Here is a 24,096-nt window from a genome sequence, read left to right as displayed (position 1 = left end):
TATTATATTTTATATATATATAAATTTGTAACAATCCCATGAGGCTGTATATAGAGCAGGTCTTATCATTTCTGTCATATAGATGAGAACATGAAGACTTACTTGGAAGTGGGATCACTTGCTCGATGCCGCATGGCTGGTCACAGGTTGAGGCAGATCAGGTCTTCTGATTTCAAGTCCTGGTAGTTACTGCTCTGCAACCTCATGGCATGAAAGGAAGAGAGGGCCCCAAGAAACGCTTCACTTCCTTACTGCCCAGTCTTGCCATCTGCATTCAGAGAAAAGAAAGTAGCAGGTCCAAGAGGATGCTAAGGCCTAGGACTAGAAATGATTAGGCCAGAAGATCTGAAAGGAATGGGCAGTGGGGAAAAGAAAGAACTTAATTTGCAGAAACTACACACAGTATTGGTGGGAAACTTCTCCAGAAAATCTCCTTTAAAATGGATTTGAAAAAGTCTTCCAGATTAGGGTTAGATGCTTCCCTTGGTCACCAGAGCTTCATTCCCTGGATGGACCTGCCAAACAAGAATGGAGTGCCCTGGACCCCTCTCCCTGGCCTGGTGTATCTTTCGTTAACAATGAGTAAGTTGTGGTTTTGTTTGTAAGGAGAAATCCTTTGGTTTATGTTTGTAGTATTGTGCCATTTTCTTCTCTAACCCAATCTGTCCATATTTCTGCTACTCATGCCATCTCAGCAAGTTGATGTATATCCTGAATGTGTTAGAAGTTTCTGGAAGCCATTGGAAAGCAAAGGAAAACTTTGAGCTTCATCACTTTATATGAAAGCATTCACTTAGCACTTCCACTATTTTCATAATGTTTACTTAGCATAGAAGATGGGGTACAGAACAATGTGCTTTAAAAGAAAATATAAAGAACCACACTAAGTAAAACCGATAAAAGTGAAAACGTCAATAAATTGGTTTTTATGTTTACATATCAGTTTCTTTCTTTTTTTTTTTAATTTTTTGTTTTAAATTTTTGTTTATTGCAGTAACATTGGTTTACAACATTGTAAAAATTTCAGGTGTACATCATTACACCTCCACTTCCGCACAGATTACATCGTGTTCACCACCAAAACACCAACTACAACCCATCACCACACACATGTACCGAACCATCCCTTTCACACCCCTCCCTCCCCCCCGGCAACCACCAATCCAATCTCTGTCCCTATGTGTTTGTTTATTGTTGTTATTATCTACTTTTATGTTTACATATCAATTTCTTATCGAATTAATTCCATAGAACTTTCTGGGAAAATTATAATTTCAAGCTATAGTGAATCTAAGTTTACCTAAATATTTTAGCTAGATCATTAATTAACATAAATCATATTAGTGTCAGAACCATTCACTTCATCTGTGGTACCAAATTGAAGATAATAAAGGAAGCAACTGTGAACTGTGTAGCTTTTTTTTTTTTTTTAAAAAGCCAGGATGAGATGAATGAGAAACAAGAGCGTAGGAAGTGCCCTGATTTTCATACATTCCTGGAAATGGATGCTGTGGACTCATTCTTCCTACAAAATAGAGAAGGTAATATTACATTAAAGAATTACTTCTTTTAGGGGCCGGCTTGGTGGCTCAAGCGGTTGGGTGCACGCGCTCTGCTGTGGTGGCCCAGGGTTCGCTGGTTTGGATCCCAGGTACACACCAACTCACTGCTTGGCAAGCCATGCTGTGGCGGCGTCCCATGTAAAGTGGAGGAAGATGGGCACGGATGTTAGCCCAGGGCCAGTCTTCCTCAGCAAAAAGAGGAGGATTGGCAGATGTTAGCTCAGGGCCGATCTTCCTCACACACAAAAAAATTACTTCTTTTAAATATTGCAGAACTAACATGAAAGTCATCTTTTTTCATAACACCCTTCCCTTTTTCCTTACCTTATTAATTTTTTTTGTCTTTTTTTTAATTGATGTTTTAATAGTTTATAACATCGTGAAATTTTGGGTTGTACATTTTTGTTTGTCCATCACCAGATACATGTCTCCCTTCACCCCTTGTGCCCACCCCCTACCCCCATTGCCCCTGGTAACCACAATACAGTTTTCTCTGTCCATGTGTGGGTTTATATTCCACATATGAGTGAGATCATACACTGTTTGTCTTTCTCTTTCTGGCTTATTTCACTTAACATAATACCCTCCAGGCCCATCCATGTTGTTGTAAATGGAACGATTTTGTCTTTTTTTATGGCTGAGTAGTGTTCCGTTGTATATATATACCACATCTTCTTGATCCAATCATCAGTCAAGGGACACTTGGGTTGCTTACACTTCTTGGCTATACTGAATAATGCTGCAATGAACATAGGGGTGCATAAGCCTCTTTGGATTGTTGATTTCAGGTGCGTTGGATAGATTCCCAGTAATGGGATAGCTGGATCATAGGATATTTCTATTTTTAATTCTTTGAGGAATCTCCATACCGTTTTCCATAGAGGCTGCACCAGTTTGCATTCCTACCAGCTGTGTATGAGGGTCCCTGTTTCTCCACATCCTCTCCAACACTTGTTGTTTTTTGTCTTCATGATTATAGCCATTCTAATGGGTGTGAGGTGATATCTTAGTGTTGTTTTGATTTGCATTTCCCTGATGATTAGTGATGTTGAACATCTTTTCATGTGCCTATTGGCCATCTGTATATCTTCTTTGGAGAAGTATCTGTTCATTTCCTCTGCCCATTTTGTGATCGGGTTGTTTGTTTTTTTGTTTTTCAGTTGTGTGAGTTCTTTATATATTATGGAGGTTAACCCTTTGTCAGATATATATTTTGCAAATATTTTCTCCCAGCTGGTGGGTTGTCTATTCATCTTGATTCTGGTTTCGTTTGTCTTGTAGAAGCTCTTTAATCTGATAAAGTCCCACTTGCTTATTTTTTCTTTAGTTTCCCTAGTCTGGGTAGGCATGTCATCCGAAAAGATTCCTTTATGACCAATGTCAAATAGTGTGTTGCCTATATTTTCTTCTATGAGTTTTATAGTTTCAGGTCTCACCTTCAGGTCTTTGATCCATTGTGAATGGCAATAGCAGATGGTCCACTTTCATTCTTTTGCATGTGGCTGTCCAGTTTTCCCAACACCATTTATTGAACAGACTGTCCTTTCTCCATTGTATGTTCTTAGCTCCTTTGTCGAAAATTAGCTGTCCGTATGTGTGTGGTTTTATTTCTGGTCTTTAAATTCTGTTCCATTGATCTGTGTGTCTGTTTTTGTACCAGTACCATGCTGTTTTGATTACTATTGCTTTGTAGTATGTTTTGAAGTCAGGGGTTGTGATGCCTCCAGCTTTGTTCTTTTTTCTTAGGATTGCTTTGGCTATTCAGGGTCTTTTGTTGCCCCGTATGAATTTTAGTGTTCTTTTTTCTATTTCCGTGAAGAATGTCATTGGGATTCTAATTGGGATTGCATTGAATCTGTAGATTGCTTTAGGTAATATAGACATTTTAACTATGTTTATTCTTCCAATCCATGTGCATGGGATGTCTTTCCATTTCTTGATGTCATCATGGATTTCTTTCAATAATGTCTTGTAGTTTTCATTGTGTAGGTCTTTCACCTCCTTGATAAGATTTATTCCTAGATATTTTATTCTTTTTGATGCAATTGTAAATGGTATTATCTTTTTGAGGTCTCTTTCTGTTAGTTCGTTATTAGCGTACAGAAATGCAACTGATTTTTGTAGATTGATTTTGTACCCTGCGACTTTGCTGTAGTTGTTGATTATTTCTAATAGTTTTCCAACAGATTCTTTAGGGTTTTCTGTATATAAAATCATGTCATCTGCAAATAGTGAGAGTTTCACTTCTTCATTGCCTATTTGGATTCCTTGTATTCCTTTTTCTTGCCTAATTGCTCTGGCCAAAACCTCCAGTACTATGTTGAACAGGAGTGGTGAGAGTGGGCAGCCCTGCCTCATTCCTGTTCTCAGAGGAATGGCTTTCAGTCTTTCCCCGTTGAGTATGATGTTGGCTGTGGGTTTGTCATAAATAGCCTTTATTATGTTGAGGTACTTTCCTTCTATACCCATTTTGTTGAGAGTTTTTATCATAAATGGATGTTGTATCTTGTCAAATGCCTTCTCTGTGTCTATTGCAATGACCATGTGCTTTTTATTCTTTGTTTTGTTGATGTGGTCTATCACATTGATTGATTTGCGGATGTTGAACCATCCCTGCGTCCCTGGTATAAATCCCACTTGATCATGGTGTATGATCTTTTTAATGTATTGCTGTGTTTGGTTTGCTAATATTTTGTTGAGGATTTTTGCATCCATGTTCATCAGCCATATTGGCCTGTAATTTTCCTTCTTTGTATTGTCTTTGTCTGGCTTTGGTATCAGGGTGATGTTGGCCTCGTAGAATGATTTAGGTCCATCTTCCTCTATTTTTTGGAATAGTTTGAGAGGGATGGGTATTAAATCTTCTTTGAATGTTTGGTAAAATTCACCGAAGAAGCCATCTGGTCCTGGACTTTTATTTTTTGGGAGGTTTTTGATTACTATTTCAATCTCTTTACCTGTGATTGGTCTATTCAGATTCTCCATTTCTTCTTGGTTCAGTTTTGGGAGGTTATATGAGTCAAAGAATTTATCCATTTCTTTTAGATTGTCCAATTTGTTGGCATATAATTTCTCATAGTATTCTCTTATAATCCTTTGTATTTCCGTGGTATCCATTGTAATTTCTCCTCTTTCATTTCTAATTTTATTTACTTGAGTCTTTCCTCTTTTTTTCTTAGTAAGTCTGGCTAAGGGTTTGTCAATTTTGTTTATCTTCTCAAAGAACCAACTCTTTGTTTCATTAATCCTTTCTACTGTTTTTTGGTCTCAATTTCGTTTATTTCTGCTCTGATTTTTATTATTTCTCTCCTTCTGCTGACTTTGGGTTTTGTTTGTTCTTCTTTTTCTAGTTCTGTTAGGTGTAATTTAAGGTTGCTTATTTGGGCTTTTTCTTGTTTGTTAAGATGGGCTTGTATCGCTATGAGTTTCCCTCTCAGGACCCCTTTTGCTGCATCCCACGTGATTTGGTATGGCATATTTTCATTTTTGTTTGTTTCCATATAGTTTTTGATTTCTCCTTTAATTTCATCAATGATCCATTCAGTAGCATGTTGTTTCATCTCCACATTTTTGTCACTTTCCCAGTTCTTTTTTCGTGGTTGATTTCCAGTTTCATAGCATTATGGTCTGAAAAGATGCTTGTTATGATTTCCATCTTCTTAAATTTATAGAGGCTTGCTTTGTTTCTCAACATATGGTCTATCATTGAGAATGTTCCATGTGCTTTTGAGAAGAATGTGTAGTCAGCTGTTTTTGGATGGAGTGATCTGTATATGTCTACTAGGTCCCTCTTGCCCAGTTTTTCATTTAAGTCCATTATTTCTTTATTGACTTGTTGTCTGGATGATCTATCCATTGATGTAAGTGGGGTATTAAGATCCCCTACTATTATTGTGTTGTTGTTAATGTCTCCTTTTAGGTTTGTTAATAGTTGCTTTATGTACCTTGGTGCTCCTATGTTGGTTGCATATATATTTATAAGTGATAAGTCTTCTTGGTGGAGTGTCCCTTTTATTGTTGTATGTTTCCCTTCTTTGTTTCTCTTAACCTGTTTTATCTTAAAGTCTACTTTGTCTGATATGAGTATGGCAACACCTGCTTTCTGTTGTTTGCCATTGGCTTGGAGTATTGTCTTCCATCCTTTCACTCTGAGCCTGTGCTTGTCTTTAGAGCTGAGATGTGTTTCCTGGAGGCAGCATATTGTTGGGTCTTGCTTTTTAATCCATCCTGCCACTCCATATCTTTTGATTGGAAAGTTCAATCCATATATATTTAGGGTAATTATTGATATATGAGGGCTTAATGTTGCTGTTTTGTCACTTATTTTCTGGTTCTTTTGCATTTCCTTTGTTTCTTGTCCCATTTGTTTCGGACTGCCAATTCAGTTTGGTTCTTCTGTCTTATGACTCTTTTAGTTTTCTCTTTGTTTATCATATGTGATTTTGTTTTGATTATTTGTTTAGTTGCTACCTTGAGATTTGTATAAAAAATCTTGTGTATGAGATAGCCCATTCTGATGGCCTCTTATTTCCTTATACTAAGTGAATTCAATCACTTTCCTCTTCCCCTTCTAAGTCATTCTTGTTATACCTTATTCTATCTTGTGTTGTGGGTGTGTGTTTACAGGGATGAGGTTATATTTATTTTTGGTGAATTCCTTTCTTTGATCTTTGATTTTGGTATTTAAGTGGTTGCCAACCTATTCCAGTAAAGATCTACTATTTTTCTGATTTTTTCTACCTATTTTTCTCCTTGCTTCAAGCTTTGTATTCCCTTTCTTTTCTTTTTTTCAGGCCTGAGGGCCTTCTTGAATATTTCTTGTAGTGGGGGTCTCGTGGCCATGAACTCCCTTAGCATTTGTTTATCTGGGAAAGTTACTATTTCTCCATCATATTTGAAGGAAATTTTTGCTGGATAGAGTATTCTTGGCTGAAAGTTTTTGTCTTTCAGTATTTTGAATATATCATTCCAGTCTCTCCTAGCCTGTAAACTTTCTGTTGAGAAATCCACTGAGAGCCTGATGGGAGTTCCTTTGTACATTATTTTTTGTTTTTGTCTAGCTGCACTTAATATTGTTTCTTTGTCATTGACTTTGGCCAGCCCTCCCACTGCGTGTCGTGGAGTGGGCCTTTGCCTGTTGACATATTTAGGTGACCTATTGGCTTCACTTACTGGTATTTCCTGCTCCTTCCCCAGATTTGGGAAGTTCTCAGCTATTATTTCCTTGAATAGGCTCTCTGTTCCTCTTTCCCTCTCTTCTCCCTCAGGAATACCTGTAATTCTTTACATTTCCTAATAGAGTCAGATATTTCTCGGAGACTTTCTTCATTTCTTTTTAGTCTTAGTTCTCTCTCCTCTTCCATTTGGAGCATATCTGTATTCCTATCCTCTAATGCTAATTCTTTCCTCCATATTGTCAGCTCTGTTCTTTAAAGATTCCAGATTCTCCTTTATCGCCTCCATTGTGTTCTTCATCTCCATCAGTACTGATTGGTTTTTCTTTATGATTTCCATTTCTTTTGTGAAGAAACTCCTTATCTCATTGAATTGTTTGTCTGTGTTATCTCGTATTTTGTTGAGTTTTTTTAAGATAGCTATTTGGAAATCTCTGTCATTTAGGTTATGTATTTCTGTGCCTTCAGGGTTGGTTTCTGGGTGCTTGTCATTTTCCTTCTGGTCTGGTGATTTCATGTACCTTTGCATTGTGGTTCCTGTATTGGCTTTATTTTTCCTCATCCTGGAAATATCTGGTTGCAATTTCCACCGCCGCCACTGTGTGGGGGTTAAGGACTGTGTAATCTGAGCCCCCTGTGCTCTGCCCTGGCTGTTCGCTGCAATTGCTGGCCGCTTAGTGTGATCTGGTCAGTTAAGCTGCAGTGTCCGGCATGCGGTGTGTGGGGGCTCTCTCTTTTGCTTGCTGGGTCCCTGGCGTGGGCGGCTTCTTGCTTGCCCCTCGTATTCCACTCTCCTGGGGTCCTCTGATGTTGATGGTAGCCCTGTGGCTGTTCTGAGTCCTCTGTGTGGGAGTTTCCCACTGGCTCAGAGAGCCTAAAGAGCTATGGATTCCCTGCAGAGGGCCGCCTCTCCCCACTCTCTGGGAGCCACGCAGACCGGGATCACTGATCTGATGGGGAGAGAGGAATTCTCCTTACCTCTCCTCACTTCCTCCAGGGGCCCAGCACGTTCCACTCTCAGATGTGCAGCAGTGTGGATCTTTCCGATCTTGCTTTTCACTGTCTGTGAGTCTATTGAGGGTCTGTGACTGTTCCTTTTGTTGTATCTTATGAGGGGAAGAGTTTACGGGAAAGCTCACTCTGCCATGATGCTTACCTTATAAATTTTGACTAGACTCACTCAAGCTCCATAGACTTCAAATCTTATGGTTCATTCATTAGCAGTAATGAAAGAGAGTCCCCAAAGTCACATGGATATGTTTGGATACTTAAAATTCACGAATGTATTTAAACTGATTCAACAAGAAGAAATATATTGGAAATTAATGGAAAGTGCAGAAGGAGGATGGTCTTTGAAGCAGTTTGATCCAGTGTCTCAATGATGTCATGGATCTGGTTCTTCTGGCTTTGCTGTCCACAGTGTCAGCTTCATCTGAAGGCTGGACTCCCTTCTTGATTATAGGAAGCTGCTGGTGGCAATCAGTGGTTTCTGTTTTCCCCATTCACATCCTACAAAAGGGAAACTGTGTCCTATCCCACAACCACTGGATGAGAGTCCCAGGCTTTGTGTTGAGTGACTATTCCAACTGGTCTGTGTCAGGGGAGTGCCATATGACATTCGCTTGGACCTGGGCTATTGGATCCCATCATTGTGTGCTGCCATCATGAGATGACTCTGATGGTTTAACCCAATTAGACTTGACCATACAACTATAAGTGGGGACAACTCTACCCAAGCCAGGAGTTGCTTCACAATGGGGATGAAGCGGAATGGCTGTTCAGAAATTCCCACAATGTCTGCTATGCTGCATAAAAATATTAGTCAGTTACGGATAGGAGTTTAGAAGGTCATTATCATACCGTGTATATCAGAGCGGGGTGTGGTATCCCAGTAATTTAAAATCTAGCCGCTGCTTCCATAAAACTGTGTACTTAACTACATTGGAGCACTTATGAAATTGTGCTTTGATAACCTTTTGCATGCCTGACTCCCCCATTAGACAGCGGGCTTAAGAGAGGAGTTGCATCTTACTCATCTCTACATTCCCAGTAATTAGCACAGTGCGTAGCGTGTCATAGGACACAATACTTATTGAAAGAACTTGATGGAATGAATGAACTTAATTCCTCAGAAAGAAGGAGAATCAGAAGACAGAGACTCCTGCGGAAAGGACAGAATTTAAAGGAGGAGATGCTTCGTGATGTGAAAAGCTGTTGAGAGTGCAAGATCCTCGCTTCAATCGTGTTTGCCCGATATCTGCAACTTCCTTGGCTCTTGTCCTTCTGTCACACCAATTTTGAAACACTCCAACTTTGGATTTATTTCATAACCTACCTTCTCTCCTCTTGCTCCTAGATAACATCATTACTAATTCATCGTCCCTAATAACTGAACCCTCCAGGTGCTTGGAATCCTTCATTGCTTCCTCCAGTCAATTTTCTCATGCATTCCCATTCCAAACCTTCATCACTCTCCTTGAAGCCTCCATCACTCTCAGCAAAATAATTTTCCCTCCTGCTTTTATTACTTGGTTTCTCCTCAACATCTGCTACAGGTATCCACTCCATTCTTCTTGAACCTCTCTTCTTCCTTGGCTTCTAGAACATCATATCCTCAGATTTCCTCCTCCCTCCCTAGACATAGACTATCTAGATCCCTTTCTTAGGCTTTCATAGTCCATATGTGTTTTCCTAACTCATCCCTTATCTCTCTGAGGAGTAGTGATTTGTTTTCTTGTCTTTCTCCTCCATTAAACTAAAAGTTTCTTGAGCACAGAGACCCAGCACAGGGCTTGATTCATAGTAGGTGTTGAATAGATGATTATTGAGTGTTAAATTCATTTTCTAAAAGGAAAAAGAACCAAAAGAGAATGATATTTTGAAAAAAGTTAAAGAAAGACGAAGTATTAAGGAGGAGGTGGATCGTGGTTTGAAATGCTATTGAAGGTCTAGAAAGAAATAGTCATTAGATTAGGCAATTATAAGGTGATTAATGACCATAATTGGAGCAATGAAGAAAAATATGTTACTGGAAAGTAGACACATGGAATGGGTTTGGAGATCAGAAAGAATTAATGAAATAATTATTGAGTGATCCTAAAGATTTGAATAGGAATTTGAATGTCAGTGAATCTCCAGGAATTCCATGGAAGATATATATATAGGTAAACGTTTTCATATAAATTATAAGTTCCTTATGTAAAATAGATGGTAATAAGCACTATTACAAGGTATAGATATTAATGGATACTTTTAGCCTACCCTTTTTCTAAAAGCAGAAAGGTACCTACTCTCTGAATTTGCTGTTTATTTGCATTATCTTCTCCTTTTCCTTCACCTCTCCCTCCCCCCTCAACCACCTCCTCTTCCTCCTTCTCCTTCTCCTTCTCCTTCTCTTCGTTCTTCATATTGGTTCTTTTAAAATCCACAAAAAAAGCCCCACAATATACTGAGCTATAAGGTCATTTCCAAAATGTTTTGCCTTTTGTCCTTCATAGATTGAGAGGATACAGAATGTATTTCTCTGGCAGAGCTAAAGAAAAACCAGATGGACACCAAGAATGGCCATAAAAATAAGGAGAGACTCCTGTTCCATGGCACAGATGCAGACACAGTGCCACATGTCAATCAGCATGGCTTTAGTTGCAGTTATGCTGGGATGAATGGTAAGGAATCAAGTAATCTGGCTGATAAGAATGAGGTGAGCAGTAGTTCTGGTGTTCACTATTCGTACCCAAGCAGTGTAGAACCATAGATGGCAGCCATATTGTCATCACCAGGATGGAACTCACTGTGTTCCACTGAGAGGAGACTGGCAACCTTCTGAGGACAGGTGGAGTGAATTTTAGAAATGATGAAAAGTGGCTTTGGTGGACAAGAACTTCATTTTTAAAAATTTTTGTTGGGTTGGGGCATGGTTCCATATACTGTGATAATTTTATGTTCTTAGGAAGGCTCTTATCTTTCTCTTTACAGCTGCACTCTATGGAAAGGGAACCTATTTTACTGTTAAGGCCAGGTATTCTGCTGATGATAAATACTCCAGACCAGACAGCAGTGGTAGAAAGCATATTTATGTCGTGTGAGTACTTACAGGAGTCTATACATGTGGACACGCAGGAATAAAAACCCCTCCATCAAAGAACACAGAGCATCCCACAGATCTGTATGACTCCGTCTCAGATGATACCCAACATCCAAAGCTATTTGTGGTATTCTCTGATAATCACGCTTATCCAAAATATCTCATGACTTTCACATGTTAAAAATAGGTTTTTTTTTAAATCTCAAAGAGATGATTCAGTCTTCCATTTATAAGAACAGTTTATAGAGGTTTTTCTTTGCCTTTGACTTGTTTACATAGATAAAAATCACTGTTAGGTGCTTGAATGCTGAAAAGAGCCTTTTTAAAAATGTTCTATAGCAATTTGTAGCATACTTCTGTTCTAAGCATATTGATGGGCAGATGCTGAGAAATATCAATGACACAATTACAGCTAGAACTATCCACTGACACCAAATCTATAGGAGGACAAAGAGTGCATTACTTTTTTCTATTGGAAAAGAAATAAGATGAATCACTTTAAAGCCAAGATGTTGTTGTTCTTATTGGAACATGTTAAGACATCAAACTGTGTTGAGCTAAACCATACTTCTCAATGAATAGGTTGCTATTGTGCATCTGTAACAGCTGGGGATTTTGCCTTCTTAAGAAACACTTATTAGCTACAATGTTAGCTAGAATGACTGAATCAAAGAATATTCCCTGAAATCTGTTGTGGAACCAATCAAGTAAAAGTGTATTGCATTGTTATCTAATGCTATATAACAAATCTACCACAAAACCTAGAGGTTTTGAGGGTAAGGAATTCAGGCACAGCTTAGCAGGGTCATTCTGACTTAGGGTCCCTCATAAAGTTGCAGTCAAGATGTCGGCAGGTGATGCAGTCATCTGAAGGCTTGACTGGGGTGGAGGACCTGCTTCCAAGGTGAATCACTCAATAGCTGGCAAGTTTTTGCTGGTTGTTGGCAGGAGTCCTCAGTTCGTCTCCACATGGGCCTGTCCACAGGCTGCTTGAGTGTCCTCATGACATGGCAGCTGGCTTACTCCACAGGGAGAAAATCAGGAGAAAGAGAAGCAGAAGATGTCTGTTATGATCTAGTCTCTGAAGACATACTCCATCTATTCCACAATATCCTATTGGTTACATGGATCAGCTCATTCAATGTGGGAGGGAATTATTACAATGGCATGGATACCAGTAAGCAAGGAGCATTGGGAACCATCTTGGGGGCCATATGAATGAATGAATGAAAGGTGAATTGAAGAATTGTTAGCAGTGAAAAGGAAATGAGGTCATCTAGTCCCATTGTCACCTCTTCCATCTTCTCCCATCTTCCTCCACTCGTACGGCAAAAAGCCCTCTAGCCTCTGCTTATCCACTTCCAGAGCTCAACGTCTTGATGGAACCTATTCCATTGTGGGACAGCTCTAAGTATTGGAAAAATCTTGTGTAAACTCTTGGGTTTGCCCTGTGTTGAAAGCTGTTTTTCTCTGACTATTACCTGCTGATCACTGTCCTACCTTCTGAAGGACACAGAACATATCTCATTACTTTTACAGATAGTGGCCCTTCAGATTCATCCCTTCTTTCTATTGTATTAGAGTCAGGTAAATTCTTAAACTATTCAGCAGCTTATTTATCCAGAAGCATCACTTTTCAAGAGTTGCAGACATTTAAGACATGTTTACATTTTCATAAATTACGTGCACAGTAAAAAGAATATGGAAATAACCTTCTCTCACCATGCTCCATCACCCATAATTGCAACACTCAGAGGAAACCACTGCCAATGTTCTTAGGTAATCCCTTCTAGTTTCTTTCTCCATCTACCTTCAACAAAGTCAAAACCACAATTTATTCCATTGCTAATTACACGATATTTTATCTACCATTTTTCATTTAATGCTACAAGTATTTCCCTCATGTAATTAATTTTTTCTGTAAACATAATCTTAATGGCTGAGTTATTGCCCTATGTATTCTCCTCTTTTTATGTGTATATAATAATAAAGTTTTAAAAAATATCATCATCTTTACTTATAGTTTAATAATTCAGTTTTTCTTTTGCAAAATATCTGTATCATTTTCCCCATGTCATTAAATATCTTATACATCATTTTAATGGTTGCATAGTATTTCATTGTATGTTTCTACTTACATGTCATGTCAAAATAGGGTGTCTGGAATGATGTCAGCATCAAGGCACAGTGAGCTTTCCCCTTTAGACTCTCCCCGCCTAAGATACAACAAAAAGGACATTCGTATACCAACAGAGGACATTCATACAATTCAAAAGACATCTGAGAGATCCATACAGTCTTAAATCTGAAGGTGGAGGTGGAGGTACCCCCAGAGGAAGTGGAAGGAAGGAGAACTCCTCTCCTTCCCCAACGACAGTGACCCTGGGACTGAGACCATGGAGCTCTCTGAGAGAGGCAGGAGGAGCAGCCTTCTGTGGGAAAACCATCGCTCTACAGGTTCTCTCACAGCCTGTGGGAAATTCCCATATGGAGGAGACTGAATTGTTGCAAGGGTGCCTTCATCAAGCTGGCACCCCAGGAGCGCAGATAGCAAGGGAAGAATGAGAAGCCCCTGGGATCAGGCAAGTGAAAGAAAGAGCCCCTCCCCCCACGTGGAGTACCAACACAGCTGGTTAGCCAGAGCACCTGCGGATCACAGCGGTCTCAGAAGACACAGCTCTTGACACCCACCCAGTGGCGGTAGCTGGAAACTACAACCAGATATTTTCAGATTTAGGAAAAATAAGCCCACACCCTCAACAGTATGCAAAAATATATTAAATCTCCAGACCAGAAGTGAAATGACAAGCACCCAGAAATCAATCCTGAAGGCACAAAAATTTATAACCTAAATGACAGAGATTTCAAATAGCTATCATAAAAAAGCTCAATGAATTACAAGAAAATACAGATAGACAATTCAACGAAAGCAGGAACTTCTTCACAAAAGAGATTGAAACTACAAAGAAAAACCAATCAGAAATGTTGGAGATTAAAAATACAATGGAAGAGATAAAGAAAAATCTGAAATCTTTCAAGAACAGAGCTGAGAATATGCAGGAAATAATTGACAGTATTGAGGATAGGAATGCAGAAATGCTTCAGATGGAGGAGGAGAGAGAACTAAGACTAAAAAGAAATGTAGAAATTCTCTGAAAAATATCCAACTCAAGTAGGAAATGCAACATAAAGATTATAGATGTTCTAGAAGGAGAAGAAAGGGAAAAAGGAGCAGAGAGCTTGTTCAAAGAAATAGTAGCTGAGAACTTCCCAAACCTGGGGAAGGAGCTGGAAATACAAGTGAAGGAAATCAATAGATCTCCTAAATATATCAACATAAAAAGACCCTCTCTAAGGCATATAGTAGTAAAGCTGGCAAAAGTCAATGATAAAGAAACAGTTTTAAGGGCAGCAAGACAAAAAAATAAAATAAAAATAACGTACAAATGAATTCCTATCAGGCTGTGAGCTGACTTCTCAACAGAAACTTTACAGGCTAGGAGAGAGACTGGAGTGATATATTCAAAATACTGAAAGACAAAAACTTTCAGCCAAGAATACTCTATCTAGCAAAAATCACCTTCAGATATGATGGAGAAATACTAGCTAGCCCAGGTAAACAAAAGCTAAGGGAGTTCATTGCCACAAGACCCCCACTACAAAAAATGCTCAAGGAGGTGCTCATGCCTGAAAAAAAAAAAAGAGAGAAAGGGGATACAAACTTTTGAGCAAGTAGAAAAATAGGTAGACAAAAATCAGAAAAATTGCAGTGCTCTATCAGAATAGGTTAGCAAACACTTAATTATAACATCAAAGATTAAGGGAAGGAAAACACTAAAAATATACTTCATCACTTTAAACACGAACTCACAACACAAGATGGAACAAGTTGTGACAATAATAACTTAGAAGGGGAAGAGGAAAGGGATGAAATCAACTTAGTCCAAGGAAATAACAGACCATCAAAAAACGGACAATCTCATCTATGAGATTTTTAATACAAACTTCATGGTAAGCACTAAACAAATAATCAGAACAGAGACACATACAATAAATAAAGAGAAAACTAAGAAAACCATCCTACAGAACTACCAAACTGAATTGATAGTCCAAAACACACTGGACAAGAAACAAAGGAAATGCAAAAGAACTGGAAAATAAGTGATAAAATAGCAAAATTAAGCCTTCAAGTATCAATAATCACTCTAAATATAAGTGAATTGAATTCTCCAATCAAAAGACACAGAGTGGCATGATGGATTAGAAAACAAGGTTCAACAGTATGCTGCCTCCAGGAAACACATCTCAGCTCTAAAGACAGACACAGGCTCAGAGTGAAAGGATGGAAGGAAATACTCCAAGGGAATGGAAAACAAAAGAAAGCAGGTGTTGCCATACTTATAGCAGACAAAGTAGACTTCAAGATAAAACACGTAATGAGAGACAAAGAGGGGCAATATATAACTATAAAGGGGACACTCCACCAAGAAGACATATCAGTTATAAATATATATGCACCCAACACAGAAGAATGAAAGTACATAAAGCAACTATTAACAAACCTAAAAGGAAATATTAACACAAATACAATAATAGGGGATCTTAACACCCCACTAACATCAATGCATAGATCATCCAGACAGAAAGTCAATAAGGAAATAGTAGACTTAAATGAAAAACCAGACGAGATGGACTCAATAGATATAAATAGAGCACTCCAGCCAAACACAGCAGGTTACACATTCTTCTCAAGTGTGCATGGAACATTCTCAAGGATAGACCATATGTTGGGAAACAAGGAAAGCCTCTATAAATTTAAGAAGATGGAAATCATACCAAGCATCTTTTATGATCATAATGCTATGAAGTTAGAAATCAAGTACGAGAAAAAATCTGGGAATGTGACAAAGATGTGGAGACTAAACAATATGCTACTGAACAGCAAATAGATCATGGAAGAAATTAAAGGAAAAATAAAAAAATATCTGGAGAGAAAAGAAAATGAAAATACACCATACCAACTCATACAGGATGCAGCAAAAGTGGTCCTAAGTGGGAAGTTCATAGCAATACAGGCACACCTTAACAAACAAGAAAAATCTCAAATAAGCAATCTTAAACTACACCTAACAGAACTACAAAAAGAAGAAGAAATAAAGCACAAAGTCAGCAGAAGGAGAGAAATAATAAAAATTGGAGCATAAATAAAGGAAATTGAAACCAAAAAAATTATAGAATGGATCAATGAAACTAAGAGCTGGTTCTTTGAGAAGATAAACAAAATTGACAAACCCTTAGCCAGACTCACTAAGAAAAAAAGAGGGAAAGCTCAAATAAATAAAATAAGAAATGAAATAGGAGGAATTACAATGGATACCACAGAAAACAAAGGATTTTAAGAGAACACTATGAAAAACTATATGCCGACAAATTGGAAAATCTAGAAGAAATGGATAAAGTGTTAGACTCAGACAACCTCCCAAAACTAAATCAAGAAGAAATAGAGAATCGGAATAGACCAATCACAAGTAAAGAGATTGAAACAGTAATCAAAAACCTCCCAAAAAATAAAAGTCCAGGACCAGATGGCTTCTCTGGAGAATTTTACCAAACAGTCAAAGAAGATTTAATACCTATCCTTCTCAAACTAGTCCAAAAAATAGAGGAAGCTGGAGCACTTCCTAACACATTCTATGAGGCCAACATTACTCTGATACCAAAGCCAGACAAGGACAATATGAAGAAGGAAAATTACAGGCCAATATCACTGATGAACAAGATGCAAACATCCTCTACAAGATATTGGCAAACGGAATACAGCAATACGTTAAAAAGATCATACACCATGATCAAAAAAGATCATACACCATGATCAAGTGGGATTTATACCAGGGACACAGGGATGGCTCAACATCCACAAATCAATCAGTGTAATTCACCACATTAACTGAACAAGGAATAAAAACCACATGATCATTTCAATAGATGCAGAGAAAGCATTTGACAAGATCCAACATCCATTTATGATAAAAACTCTCCACAAAATGGGTATAGAAGGAAAGTACCTCAACATGATAAAGGGCATATATGACAAACCTGCAGCAAACATCATACTCAATGGGGAAAAACTGAAAGCCATTCCTCTGAGAACAAGAACAAGACAAGGGTGCGCACTCTTACCACTCTAATTCAACATAGTACTGGAGATTTTGGCTGGAGCAATTAGGCAAGAAAAAGGAAGAAAAGGAAACCAAATAGGCAACAAAGAAGTGAAACTCTCACTATTTGCAGATGAAATGATTTTATATATAGAAAACTCTAAAGAATCCATTGGAAAACTATTAGAAATAATCAACAACTACAGCAAAGTTGCAGCATACAAAATCAACTTACAAACGTCAGTTGCATTTCTATACTCTAATAATGAACTAACAGAAAGAAAACTCAAGAAGACAATCCCATTTACAATCACAAGAAAAATAAAATATCTAGGAATAAATTTAACCAAGGAGATGAAAGATTTGTATGTTGAAAACTATAAGACATTATTGAAAGAAATCGATGATGACATAAGGAAATGGAAAGATATCGCATGCACATAGATTGGAAGAATAAACATGGTTAAAATGTCTATACTAACTAAAGCAATCTACAGATTCAATACAATCCCAATCAGAATCCCAATGACATTCTTCATGGAAATAGAACAAAGAATCCTAAAATTCATATGGGGCAAAAAAAGATCCTGAATAGCTAAAGCAATCCTGGGAAAAAAGAACAAAGCTGGAGCCCTCACAATCCCTGACTTCAAAATATATTACAAAGCTATTATAATGAAAACAGCATAGTACTGGCACAAAAACAGACACACAGATCAATGGAACAGAATTGAAAGACCAGAAATAACACCACACATCTACGGACAGCTAATCTTCAACAAAGGAGCTAAGAACTTACAATGGAGAGAGGAAAGTTTCTTACAGTAAATGGTGCTGGGAAAACCGGACAGCCACGTGCAAAAGAATGAAAGTAGACTATTTTTTTTCGCCATACACAAAAATTAACTGAAAGTGCATTGAAGACTTTAAGGTAAGACCTGAAATTATAAAACTCCTGGGAGAAAACATAGGTAGTACACTCTTTGACGTTGGTCATAAAGGGATCTTTTCAAATTCCATGTATACGTGGACAAGGGAAACAAAAGAAAAAATAAACGAGTGGGACTTCATCAAACTAAAGAGCTTCTGCAAGACAAATGAAACCAGGATCAAAATGAAAAGACAACCCACCAGCTGGGAGAAAATATTTGCAAATGATATATCCAGCAAGGGGTTAATCTCCATAATATATAGAGGATTCACACAACTGAGCAACAACAAAAGAAACCACCCTATCAAAAAATAGGCAGAGGATATGAACAGATATTTTTCCAAGGAAGATATACAGATGGCTAATAGGCACATGGAAAGGCGTTCAACATCACTAATCATGAGGGAAACGCAAATCAAAACTACAATAAGATATCACCTTACACCTCTTAGAATGGCTATAATCACTATGACAATAAATAACAAATGTTGGAGAGGTTGTGAAGAAACAGGAACCCTAATTCACTGCTGGTGGGAATGCAAACTGGTGCAGCCTCTATGGAAAACAGTATGGAGATTCCTCAAAAAATTAAAAATAGAAATACTTTATGATCTGGCTATCCCACTACTGGGTATTTATCCAATGAACCTGAAATCAACAACCTAAAGAGACTTATGCACCCCTATGTTCATTGCAGCGTTATTTACTATAGCCAAGAAGTGGAAGCAACCCAAGTGTCCCTCGACTTATGATTGGATAAAGAATATATGGTATATATATATATATATATACAATGGAATACTACTCAGCCATAAAAAAAGACAAAATAGTCCCATTTGCAACAAGATGGATGGACCTGGAAGGTATTATGGTAAGCAAAATAAGCCAGACAGAGAAAGACAAACACTGTATGATTTCACTCATATGTGGAAGAGAAACTAACACACAGACAGAGAGAACAGTTTGGTGGTTACCAGGGGGAAGTGGCCACAAGGGACGAAGGGATGCATTTATATGGTGACTGACAAACAATAATGTACAACTACAACTTCACAATGTTATAAACTATTATGACACCAAGAAAATAAATAGGGTGCCTATACTTCTAGATTGATATATAGTTAGAATATGAGATGCAAAGACTATCATCCGCTTCAACGAGAGACCACTCCCTATACTTCTTAAGTAGTCCTAGAGAACAAAGCAAAGTCAAATAACGCTCTGTTACTACCTTTGACTTCTAACCAGTGTGAAATTCCAGTGAGCCAGGTTGAAACATGAAAGGACTTTTGACTCAGGTTAGCTCAGCTCCTTTTTCTGTTGTTGTTGGGAAAGATTCACCCTGAGTTAACAGTTCTTGCCAATCTTCCTCTCTTTTCTTTTTTCTTCCCCAAAGCCCCAGTACATAGTTGTATATTCTAGTTGTAAGTCCTTCTAGTTCTTCTATGTGAGCTGCCGCCACTGCATGGCTACTGACAGAGAAGTTGTGTGGTTCCACCCCCGGGAAATGAACCTGGGCTGCCCAAGGGGAGCGTGATGCACTTTAACCAGTAGGCCATCAGGGCCGGCCCTAGGTAGGCTCTTACTTGCAAGGTAAACTGCTGTCTTCTGTCTCTTCTGATGCTGGTACTCAAGGACTCCCCAATTTATTTTTCTGTACTCCTACTTCAGTAGTAAGACACAGAAGTCTTGAGTATAATACACTCATGTTATTCAAGTTGTGATGGGTTCTTGATGAACAAAATATAAACCAATCAATAATTATAGTCATTATAAATTCTGCCTTCCATCAGTCTGGAGCTAAATCATGTCTTTCCATCTTGTAAGTCCATCTTCTTCCCAGCTGGCTTGGCATTCTCTATCCCTATGACTAGAATGGCCTCTACCTCTCTTCTAAGAATCCACTGTTTCGAGTTAATCAAAATTAGAAGTCTTTCTCAAACTTTGTTAATTAATGAAGAAATGAATTTCTTCTCCGTGGATTTCTGAACACCTCAGAATTCAGGCCAATGGTACCTGACTGGTCTGAGACCAGAGACCATGAGCTACAATTCTGAACTGGTGGCCTGTTTTCACAGAGGGCTTTATTATCTCTATATCTTTTCTTCTCTTGTTATTTCTCCTTCTCATTCCGTTTTTCCCCTCCAATCCTTTCCCCCACTTGTAGAAGAATGAGGACACACACTCTGCTTGAATCAATCAGAGGAAACATTTTTTTTTTTCCCTTCATCTATAGTGGAGAGCCAGTCAAATTCCATGTAGTATATATGGTGATGTGTTAATTGAACACAAGGTTTGTGAATTCCTTTGCAGAGTGGTGACTTAATTATCACAAGGCTGGTAAGATCATTTACAGCTAACATGAACAAATTCAATTTCTGCTAAACAGTTTATTAGAACAAATCCAGTTTCTTTTTTTTAATATGCATTTTTCAATTTGAAAATTTTATTTATTTTTTATTGTGGTAACATTGGTTTATAACATTATATAAATTTCAGATGTACACCATTATATTTCAATTTCTGTATAGATTATATCATGTTCACCACTCAAAGACTAATTACATTCCATCACCGCACATGTGTGCCTAATCATCCCTTTCACCCTCCTCCCTCCACCCTTCCCCTATGGTAACCACCAATCCAATCTCTGTCTCTATGTGATTGTTGTTTTTATCTTCTATTTATGATTGAGGTCATATGGTATTTGACTTTCTCCCTCTGACTTATTTTGCTTAGCAAAATACCCTCAAGGTCCATCCATGTTGTCACAAATGGCCGGATTTCATCGTTTCTTATGGCTGAGTAGTATTCCATTGTGTACATATAGCACATCTTCTTTATCCATTTATCCCTTGATGGGCACCTAGGTTGCTTCCAAGTCTTGGCCATTGTGAATAATGCTGCAATGAACATAGGGGTGCATGTATCTTTACGCATTCGTGTTTTCACGTTCTTTGGATAAATATACAGCAGTGGAATAGCTGGATCATATGGTGGTTCTATTCTTAATATTTTGAGGAATCTCCATACTGTTTTCCATAGTAGCTGCACCACTTTGCACTCCCAGCAGCAGTGTAGGAGAGTTCCATTCTCTCCACATCCTCTCCAATGCTTGTTGTTTCCTGTGTTGTTGATTATAGCCATTCTGATGGGAGAAGAGGTGATATCTCCTTGTAGTTTTGATTTGCATTCCCCTGATAGTTAATGATGTTGAAAATCTTTTCATGTCTCTCTTGGCCATCTGTATACCATCTTTGGAGAAATGTCTGTTCAGATCTTTTGCCCATTTTTTTAAATTGGGTTGTTAGTTTTGTTGTTGTTGAGATATATGAGTTCTTTATATAGTTTGGATATTAACCCCTTATAAGATATATGGTTTGCAAATATCTTCTCCCAATTGTTAGGTTGTCTTTCCCTTTTGGTGATGGTTTCCTTTGTTGTGCAGAAGCTTTTTAGTTTGATGTAGTCCCATTTGTTTATTTTTTCTATTGTTTCTCTTGCCTCGTCAAATGTAGTACTTGAAAATATGCTGCTAAGACCAATGTCGAAGAGCATACTGCCTATGTTTTATTCTAGAAGTTTCATGTCTTACATTCAAGTCTTTAATCCATTTTGAGTTAATTTTTGTGTATGGTGTAATATAATGGTCTACTTTCATTCTTTTGCATGTCCAGTTTTCCCAGCACCATTTATTGAAGAGACTTTCCTTTCTCCCGTGTATGTTCTTGGCTCCCTTATCAAAAGGGAGCCAAACATCCATAGATGTGTGGGTTTATTTCTGGGCTCTCAATCCTTTTCCATTGATCCGTGTGTCAGTTTCTGTGCCAGAACCATGCTGTTTTGGTTACTATAGCTTTGTAGTATATTTTGAAATCAGGCAGTGTGATACCTCCAGCTTTGTTCTTTTTCTCAGGAATCCTTTGGCTATTTGGGGTCTTTTGTTGTTCCATATAAATTTTAGGATTCTTTGTTCTTTTTCTGTGAAAAATGTTGGAACTTTGATATGGATTGCATTGAATTTGTAGATTGCTTTTGGAAGTATGGACATTTTAACTATGTTAAATCTTCCAGTCCTAGTGCACAGAATATCTTTCCATTTCTTTGTCTTCTTCAATTACATTGAACAATTTTTTATAGTTTTCAGTGTACAGATCTTTCACTTCTTTGGTTAAGTTTATCCCTAGGTATTTTATTATTTTTATTGCAATTGTAAATGGGAATGTATTCTTAATTTCTCTTTCTGTTACTTCGTTGTTAGTGTATAGAAATGCAAGTGATTTTTGTATGTTGATTTTGTATCTTGCAATTTTACCATATTCATTTATTATTTCTAAAAGTGTTTTGGTGGATTCTTTAGGGTTTTCTATATATAAAATCATGTCATATGCAAATAGTGACAGTTTCACTCTTTCTTTCTAATTTGGATCCCCTTTACTTCTTTTTCTTGCCTGATTGCTCTGGCTAGGACTTCCAATACTATGTTCAATAGGAGTGGTGACAGTGGGCATCCTTGTCTGGTTCCTGTTCCTAGAGGGATAGCTTTCAGTTTTTCTCCATTGAGACTGATATTAGCTGTGGGTGTCTCATATATGGCCTTTATTAGGTTGAAGCGCTTTCCTTCTATACCCATTTTATTCAGCATTTTTATCATAAATGGATTCTGTATGCTGCTAAATGCTTTCTATGCATCTATTGAGATGATCATGTGATTTTTATTGTTCATTTTGTTAATGTGGTGTATGAGATAATGTGTTGATTGATTTGTAGATGTTGAACCATCCCTGCATCCCTGGAATCCCACTTTGTCATGGTGTATGATCTTTTTAATGTATTGTTCTATTCCATTTGCTACTATTTTGTTGAGGATTTTTGTATCAATGATACAAAAATTGGCCTGTAATTTTCTTTTTTTTGTGTTGTCTTTGTCTGGTTTTGCTATCAGGGTAATGTTGGCCTCATACCATGAGTTAGGAAGCTTCTCCTCCTCTTCAATTTTTTGGAAGAGTCTGAGAAGGATGGGTATTAAATCTTCCTTGAATGTTTGGTAGAATTCACCAGGGAAGCCATCTGGTCCTGGGCTTTTATTTTTTGAGAGGTTTTTGATTACTGTTTCAATCTCCCTACTGGTGATTGGTCTATTCAAATTCTCTATTTCTTCTTGATTCAGCTTTGGAAGGTTGTATGATTCTAAGAATTTATCCAGTTCTTCTAGATTATCCGATTTGTTGGTGTATAGCTTTTCGTACTATTCTCTTATCATCTTTTGTATTTCTGAGGTGTCCTCTTTGTAATTTCTCCTCTTTCATTTCTTATTTTATTTATTTGAGCCTTCTTTCTTTTTTCTTGGTGAGTCTAGCTAGAGGTTTGTCAATTTTGTTTGTCTTCTCAAAGAACCAGCTCTTGGTTTCATTGATTTTTTTCTATTGTTTGTTGATTATTTCATTTACTTCTGCTTTGATTTTTATTATTTCCTTCCTTCTACTAATTTTGGGCTTTGTTTGTTCTTCCTTTTCCAATTCCTTTAGGTGCACTGTTAGATGGCTCATTTGAGATATTTCTTGTTTACTGAGTTAGGCCTGTATTGCTATAATCTTCCCTCTTAGAATCACTTTTGTTGTAGCCCATAAATTTTGTCATGTCGTAATTTCACTTTCATTTGTCTCCAGGTATTTTTTGATTTCTCCTTTGATTTTTTCATTGACCCAATCGTTGTTCAGTAGCATTTTCTTTAATCTCCACATATTTGTGGCTTTTCTGATTTTCTTCCTGTAGTTGATCTCTAGTTTCATAACATTGAAGTCAGAAAAGATGCTTGGTATTATTTCAATCTTCTTAAATTGATTGAGACTTGTTTTGTGGCCTCATATGTGATCAGTCCTGCAAAATGTTCCATGTGTACTTGAAAAGAATGTTTATTCTGCAGTTTTTGGGTGGAATGTTCTGTATATATCTACTAAGTCCATCTGGTCTAATGTGTCGTTTAAGGCCAATGTTTCCTTGTTGATCTACCGTTTGGATGATCTATCCATTGGTGTAAGTGGAATGTTAAACCCCCTACTATTATTTTTTTACTGTCTATTTCTCCTTTTATGTCTGTTAATAATTGCTTTATATATTTAGGTGCTCCTATGTTTGGTGCATAGATATTTACAAGTGTTATATCTTCTTGTTGGATTGTTCCTTT

At 37.6% G+C, this 24,096-nt stretch overlaps 1 pseudogene; it reads left to right on the top strand.

Moving 5' to 3' along the window:
* The window catches only part of LOC131414781 (protein mono-ADP-ribosyltransferase PARP9-like), a 68,925-nt pseudogene that overhangs the window by 19,315 nt on the left and 25,514 nt on the right, over positions 1 to 24,096 (top strand).

Source organism: Diceros bicornis, chromosome 15 (assembly GCF_020826845.1).
Source record: "Diceros bicornis minor isolate mBicDic1 chromosome 15, mDicBic1.mat.cur, whole genome shotgun sequence".
In the NCBI taxonomy this organism is placed as follows: domain Eukaryota; kingdom Metazoa; phylum Chordata; class Mammalia; order Perissodactyla; family Rhinocerotidae; genus Diceros; species Diceros bicornis.
This window is presented reverse-complemented; position numbering and strand designations above follow the sequence as displayed.